The sequence below is a fragment of the Choloepus didactylus genome, chromosome 6 (assembly GCF_015220235.1).
Source record: "Choloepus didactylus isolate mChoDid1 chromosome 6, mChoDid1.pri, whole genome shotgun sequence".
Classification (NCBI taxonomy): domain Eukaryota; kingdom Metazoa; phylum Chordata; class Mammalia; order Pilosa; family Megalonychidae; genus Choloepus; species Choloepus didactylus.
The window spans coordinates 21,999,204-22,007,346 of NC_051312.1; the positions used below are offsets into that span (position 1 = coordinate 21,999,204).

General features: G+C 37.8%; 1 pseudogene; it reads right to left on the minus strand.

Annotated features, from left to right (window-relative positions):
* Positions 1–6,195: 6,195 nt before the first annotated feature.
* LOC119538212 lies at positions 6,196–7,808 on the minus strand (annotated as a pseudogene).
* Between the last annotated feature and the right edge of the window lie 335 nt (positions 7,809–8,143).

The following is an 8,143-nucleotide window of genomic DNA, read 5'->3' on the forward strand; positions in this document are numbered from 1 at the left end:
TAGGTTTCACTAAGTTATAAAATCCCAGTCTTTATCTTCTATCTTTCCTTCTGGTGTCCTACATGCCCTTAATCTTCCTCTTTCAACCATAAGCATGGTCATCTTTGTTCAGTGTACTTCCTTTTTTGTGCTACCATCACCAAAAATTGCGCTCCAAACCTCTCCCTCCTGTATTTTCTTAACTGTTTGTAATGCTCCCTTTAGTATTTCCTGTTGAGCAGGTATCTTGTTCACAAACTCTCTCATTGTCTGTTGGAGAATGTTTTAAAATATCCCTCATTTTTTGAAGGACAGTTTTGCTAGATATAAAATTCTTGGTTGGCAGTTTTTCTCTTTCAGTATCTAAAATATATCATACCACTGCCTTCTTGCCTCCATGGCTTCTACAGAGAAATCCATGCATAGCCTTATCAAGCTTCCCTGTATGTGATAGATCACTTTTCTCTTGCTTCTTTCAGAATTCTTTCTTTGTCTTTGACATTCAATAATCTGACTATTAAGTGTCTTAACATAGGTCTATTTGGATCTATTCTGTTTTGGGTATGCTGAGTTTGTTGGAGCTGTAATTTTATGTCTTTCATAAGTGATGGGAAATTTTCAGCGATTATTTCCTCCATCATTGTTTCTGCCCCTTTTCCCTTCTCTTCTCCTTCTGGGACACCCATGATGCATAAATTCATGTGCTTTGTGTTGTTTTTCAGGTCCCTGAGATGCTGCTCAAATTTTTTTCATTCTTTTCCCTATCTGTTCTTTTGTGTGTAGGATTTCAGATGTCCTGTTCTCCAGTTCATAAATCTTTTCTTCTGCCTCTTCAAATCTGCTGTTGTACGTCTCAATTGTGTTTTTCATCTCTTGCATTTCACCTTTCATTCTCATAAATTCTGCCAATGTTTTTTCAAACTTTTGAGTTCTTCTTTATGTTTGCCCAATGTCTTCTTTATATTCTTCATCTCTTTCTCCATATCTTTCCTCAACTTGTTGATTTGATCTCTGAATTAATTTAGGAGATTTGTTTTATTAATAATCAGCTGTTTCAATGCATGTATCCTAGTTGAAGTGTAAGTTTGTTCCTTTGAATGGGCCACATCTTCATTTTTCCTAGTGTAATTTGCATTTTTTAAATTTTCTATTCATCTTGTTTCCTTGATTACCCTAATTAGATTTTCCCAGACCAGACAAGCTCATGTCTCAGGAGGAGTATGTTTTCAGTATCATATTTCCCTGGGGGTGAATCCTAGATTGACATACTTTCCTGTGAGGCCTCTAGACTCTCTGCTTTTTTGTATCCTGTCCAGTAGGATGCACTTGTGAGCCCACAGCTCCCCACGGGGGTAAGGATGTGTGGTTCCTTTAATTCTCAGTGGATCCTGCCCTGGCCAGGGGCTAAGTGTGTCAGAAACCAAGCTTATGTTGTTTCTGGTTTTTATCTCCTCACCAGGCCCTGGAGTCTGAATTTTCTTAGGGAGTACAACCACTTGAGTTGGGCCTGCCACTCTTCTTAGGGAGTTATCTTCTCCACTTGAATTCCTCCTTTGTTTCTCTGACTCTGTAACTCCACCTTAGCCTGGGTCAGTGCTGACAACTGAAAATGTCTGAGGCTTTCTCTAATGAGCTCCTTAAAGTGAGAGGAAAAAAAAAGAGGAGAAAGAGAGAAGGCCCCTTTTCAGAGCCAGTTCCCAGTTCCCCAGTTTCACTGGTCAACTGGTGTTGGTAACTGGTTCTCTGACCCTTTTCTTGGGACAAAGCCATTTTCCAGTATTCTGAGCTCAGCCATCTCCCAAAGCCTCTGTTTTTATTTATTTACATATATATATTTTTTCCATCAGCCCTGCCTTCTCTCAGCCAGATGTTACCTCAGTTTCCTTTCCTGCTTGGTCTGGGATTATCTGTGCTTGTCGCTTGTATTCAGTAGTCCAGTATGTTAATTAGCATCAGAATTTGAGTGTGGTTGAGTAATTTTTAGTTAGTAGTGTCTGTGTGTCTTAGAATGTCTTCAAATACAGCATTAATCTGTCCTCCAATGGAGCATTTTATATATATAGATAATATATGCCAACTATATGCCTATGCTTATGTTCAAACTGACCCATACTAAATATTCATTAACTTATATTGATATTATTAGTCTTTATGTAATATGACTTTAACTTAATATAATTATAGGAGATGTCCTCAGGAGATTATGGCTTGATATAAGTACATGTAGTTTATAGTAAATCCTTAGCATTTATTATGAAGTTCATTTCCCACTTTGGAATCTCTGTGAAAGGCTCACTAATGTTACCTCACTTGCTCCATGTGCTCTTACACTCTCCAATCCATCCAAGCCTCTGGACATCCCTTTTGCACACTTTGACTCAACACAATAAATATTTTCCCATTATTTCCTTCTTATTGTCCTATTACATAAATTTATTGGATCCATTCTGAAATTCTCAAAATTTATTGATATGTTATGTGTGGTGGTTTGAAGCTGTTATGTACACCAGAAAATGCCAAGTTCTTTTAACACATTCTTATAAGTGCAGACCTGTTGGAGATAGTCATTTTGGTTAGATTATTTCAATTGTGATGTGACTCAGCCCCATTCAAGGTGAGTCTTAATCCTTTTCCTGGAATTATTCATGAAAGGATAAAACACTTACAGAAGAAAAGAGATGAAATTAAGTGAAAAGCCCTGGAGAAGTGAAGAGAAGAGCCACAGAGGCTCTGAGAGGCAGCCACTGGAAACAGAGCTGAAAGAACTGAAACCCAGGAGCAAAGGACCAGCAGACATCACCAAATGTCTTCTCATGTGACAGAAGTGTCCATGATGCCAGCAGCCTATCTTCAGAGTCCAGATATCATCCTGTTCATGTCTTGAGTTGGACATTTCCATAGCCTAAGAACTATAAACTGTAAGTTCATAAATCCCCTTTTTTGTAAAACCTAACCATTTCTGGTGTATTGCATTCTGGCAGCTTTAGCAAAATGAAACAATATGAAAATATTTATTGAGTGTATAATTAAGGCTCAAGGGAAACAAAATGCAGTTGAAAGAAAAATTTACAACTGGCTAATATGTACAGATGGATCAAGATATGAAAGGTAGCTTGCCCAACTTTGGGAGCTCCTTTGATGCAGATTCTAGCTCATTTCCCAGCTCTCCCTCTATCCTCTGTGTTTAAGCAAAGTCTTATTTGTCATCATTCCTCAAAATTTACACCCAACTACAAAGCCATGAGAAACGATCTCTGATTATGTCAACATGCACCTATTCTACCATATTTATTTGGCTTTTTTTAAATATTTGTTCTAATATTTGTTTATTTGAAGGGATATTAGGAGTTATTAGGAGTTTTCTTTCAATTAAATTCACTTTTTATCCAGCAAGGATGATTGCCCTACGAGTCCACCATAACAATCCCATGAAAACAAGGTAATCAAAGAGTTAATTATTAAGTCCAAATTTTAAATCCAATTCAACTTTATTCAGGACTTCATTTTCCAACCAGTTATGTAAAGAGAACTCATATGTCTCATTGGAGCAAACACGTTTGATAATAGAGTATGTTTTAAATCTATACTTAAAGTTCCTCTTGAAAAAAAAGAAATTTTCAGAGAGAAATCACTGAGAATAATGTGCATATCTTCTAGTCTTATAAAGGAATTAACATATTTGAAAGCACAACATCTTAAAATTTACTTTATGATGATCTATTGAGGGGATTTTTCTGTAATAAAGAATAAACTAAAGTGTTTCTAAATTTCCGTCTCTTACAAAAATTAAAATGTCACAGCATTCCAGGATCATTGGTCTCTTTCTTTCAAATCAGATTTTCAAATTATTAAGGCAACATTTTAGTTATGGTTGTATTCTGGTTTATCAGCTTAGTTGCTCCTTCAGATCAACAAAAATATTTTTCTATACGAAAGAGATTAGCACTAGGACTAAGGACGCACTAAATTATAACTATCAATATCTGACCAATAATTCCTTCTACTATTAAGAAAAATTAATATCAACTCAAGCTGCATGAAAACTGCACTATTTGCTTTTCCTCCTATTGAGGTAGAAATCAAATGTTGAGAATAAACGAAGTCCATGACTTTCAATTCCTGGGGTCAATATGGAAAAATTGTATATTAAACTCTCAAGTTAATAACTTTTCATACTTCATATCTCAGCTCAATTATCATTCCAACAAGAATGAATTATTTGACTTCCATTGCTCACATTGGACCTCTCTCTTAAATCACTTAACTCAATCATCATTTAATATTTGTTAGATATGAAAGTTTGACTAATATCTAGATTTACCACTACACAGACACTGTAACCTGCTTAAGGGCAGGATTTTGTCTGCCCACACATTTGCATTCCCAGGGCATAAAGAACTTCCATGAACATATAGTTTATTCAGAAAATATATTTATGTTTAATAAATGGTGAGTCAAGAAATGAGTAATAGTTAATAGCAATAGTTAGAGCTTTTATTCAGTTTATTAGTTACTGGACTATATATAAATGTTTTGCACATATGCATTCATTGTATCCTTATAACAACTCCAAGAAGGGAGTCCATTCTTGTCTACAATCAAGGATAACACATGAAGAAACAGAAGCATATAAACTTCAAGTAATTTCCTCAAAGCTGCATAGCTCACATGAGTGATTCTAGTAGTCAAAACTAAGTTTCCTGACCATATCAACCACTTTAAAGCACTTTAATACATAGAATGAAGGAACAAAATAATCTTTTCCCTTTATCTGCTGATTATTAGGCCTCCTGAGCATACTTATGAAGTAATTAAGATCTTCATTAAGTCAATGGTGTAGAAATAAGAGAGAAAGGAATATTTTTTAAGAAGTAAGGGAGAATAGGTTTCACTGGATTTGACAAATCTTTCAGATTTCCGATACATGTAGAATTTGCAGGTTTGTATCTTCAATGATCATTAATATGAAGACAATGAAAAATAGAACTATATGTAGAAAAAGTTGGAGGAGGAAGGGGATGGACAAGGGGGAGGAAAAGGAGAAGAATAAAATGAGAAGGAAAAGGAGGAATAGGGTGAAGAAGAAGAATATTTGGAAAAGCAAAGGGAATGAGATCAATTACACCTATAATGATTCTGAAGTTCCATTACATGTTCAAGGTACAGAATAAGGACTCTTGACAGATAATACACAGGAAAGCATAGAGATATCCAGAAAGGAAATATTTGAGGCAAACACAATAGATAAAATTGACAAGGGAATGAGCTTCCACTTCTAGAAATCTGCAAAAGATTTTGCTCTGACACTTAAAATTTTTAAAAAGCCAGCTTTCATGAGCCCACAGGAAGTTGAGTTTGCAAACATCCAAGTAATTTGAATTCTGACCAGGGACAAGACCCTCAAGGAGGAGATGTGGCAAATGAACCACTCCAACTTTAAGAGAGGGTGGAAAGAGGAGATAGACATAGTAAAATCACATGCAAAGAAATGAGCTAAATTATAAAGAACTGATAAAGCCAAGTGTGGGGTGCAGCATCAGTTGGAAAAAGAAGAGAAATCTAGATTCCAGGGAATTTGCCTTCACACCCAATGACTTCTCTGTAATTCTCTAACAAGTGTTCATGAGAAAGATTGGGGGCAGGCAAGATCACTGTGCAAACACAAAATACCAAGCATCCTCCTCTCTTACCAAGTGAGGGACTGCTATTATTTTGCCAACTACAGCTTTATTCTTACTGTAGTCTTCCCTGCCAATAGATAAAATTTATTGAAATATGTTATCAAAGAATCACTCCTGCTCAATTAGAAGATCCAATCTATAACACACCTCTGCTTCCTTATACATTTCCCCTAATCATCCAAACAAAGCCTAAATCCTAATGTAGGTTCTTTCTAACACTGCCTAATCAGAAAGTACACATTTTCACATGGTCAGTGTTCTTCCTCACTGCAGTGAGTACTAATGTCAATGGTTGAACGGTATTCCTAGTGGTCTTTTTTTTTTTTTTTTTTTTTTTTTTGAAACCAAATATTTAATCTTTTCGTTAAACATGTCAATACAACTTCAACAGCAAATGCCAACTGGAAGCCAAAGCTCAAGAATTCATACAGGAAACAATTTTTCAAATATTGAGGAAAACCAAAGCAATCTTCTTCCACTCCATCTGTACTATTAGTGTCCATAATGGTGACAGTCGGCCATTTTATCCAGATTATCAAGTGTTTACCACATCATCAATCTTCAGAATGTTCCAAATGCTAGGGTCAGGGCACTGACTGATACCAAAGGAGGCTGAACAACCAGTTCCTGCAAAATGTTGGAAATGCCACCCTTTTGGACAGTAATGCTTGTAGTTTTTTTCTCCTTGAGCATGCCAGTTACTTAGCTCTGTTACTGTAAAAATGGGATTCAGGCTTGCATTTTTAGCTAGTGTAGACAGAATGACCTCCGTAGCATCTGCAAAAGCACGAATGCAGTAGGATTCCATACCACTCAAAGTTTGTGAATATTCAGTTAACTGCAGGGCCTATTCTATTTCAGGAGCACCACCTCCTGCAATAAGAGCTCTCTTCTTTACTAAACAGTGAATAACACATGGAGTGTCATGAATGGAGCACTCAGCTTCTTCAATCACCAATCTGTTAGAACCACAAACAACTGTAACTGTCTTTCCAGGGCTTGTGCCACCTGTAATCTTGAGCAGCTTGCCAGAACCATTTTAACTGACTTCCTCTGCTAGGTCAGCAGAACCCAGCATGTCAGTAGTAAATTGGTGAACATGAGCAACTGGCTGGTTTCCAGTTCTCTCAAAAATGAATTCAATGTCTTATCTTGCAATGTCTTTAACCACCATAATCTTCATTTTATTCAGGAAATGTAATGCAAGATCACTAAGTGCATCTCTGAGAATAGATTTCTGTATGAGAAGGACATTACAGCCTGTTTTTTTGTTTTTTTTTTTTAAATTTGCTTCATTAAATTTAGAATATAGGGTCTCTCCTCTCACAACACTCAGTCCATCTGGGCATAGTCAGAAACTACTATTTGGTTATCCATATCTATTTTAGAAGCAGATAAGCAAAATTGAATAAGCCCAATCTTTTCAATCCTGGTTATGCCAGAATTTGCCACCTTTGGGGTGAGATCCAACCCTGCCACCAATTCATAGTCATCAATTGTCCCACCAAGTTTCTTAACTATTTTAATATTTCTAACATCTACACTAGTAGGGGTGGTTGGGACAATCACTTTTATCACTGCATTTACACTATTGGAGAAAATAGACTCAAATACTGATAGACAACCATTGAGTTCAATGAAGTGGTTGAGCTATTTAACAAAGTTTCGCAGTTCCACAGGTTGAGACATGTCAACTGAGATTTCATTACCCTTTTCCAAACTCTTCTGCAATGATTCCAAATTGATGGTTGGATGAATCCCTTTCTGAAGAAGCTTGGTACAAGAATCCAAGAGAGGGCCAACAAAGATGACAATTGATGTGGTGCCATCATCTGCTTCTGTATCTTGAGCCTTAGCTCCACCAGCGTTCTGGCTGCTGGATGTAATACTTGCATTTGTTTCAGGATTGTGGCACCATCATTTGTAATGGTCACATCACCTTTTCCATCTTGAATCATTTTATCCATTCCTTTTGGTCCCAGGTTTGTTCTAATAGCTTCAGCAACAGTTTTGGCCGCGGTTATGTTGCTGAAACATATATGGGCCGCCTTGTCACAGTCCTGATAGGTGCCTTTCCTGCGCCTCCACCCCCACTCTCCCGACAGCCCCAGCAGGAGCCCCGCTCCAGGGAGCCACGTTCTCCTACATGACAAGCTTGGTTGGGCCTGTGCAGGATCGGGAAGGTAGGATGGATGCGGATTCCAGTAGGCAACAGAGTAACGGTATGCACCAACTACATTCACGAACCTTCCAGAAATCGGCGCTGGTGCTGGGAGGAGGAGAAGGGGGCCTGCCTGAGGCACAGCGGTGGCATGACCGTAGAAGGCTGCCCACCGTGAACCAGGAGAGGTGACTGCCTAAACGGGGCTCCAGAACTTGGGGGGGGGGATGTTTTCCTGGGGCGCTGGGGGTAGGAGGCGCAATGGACAGTCTCCTGACCCTAGTGGTCTTCAACTAAAGAGCACTGACAACTACTAGGCTAA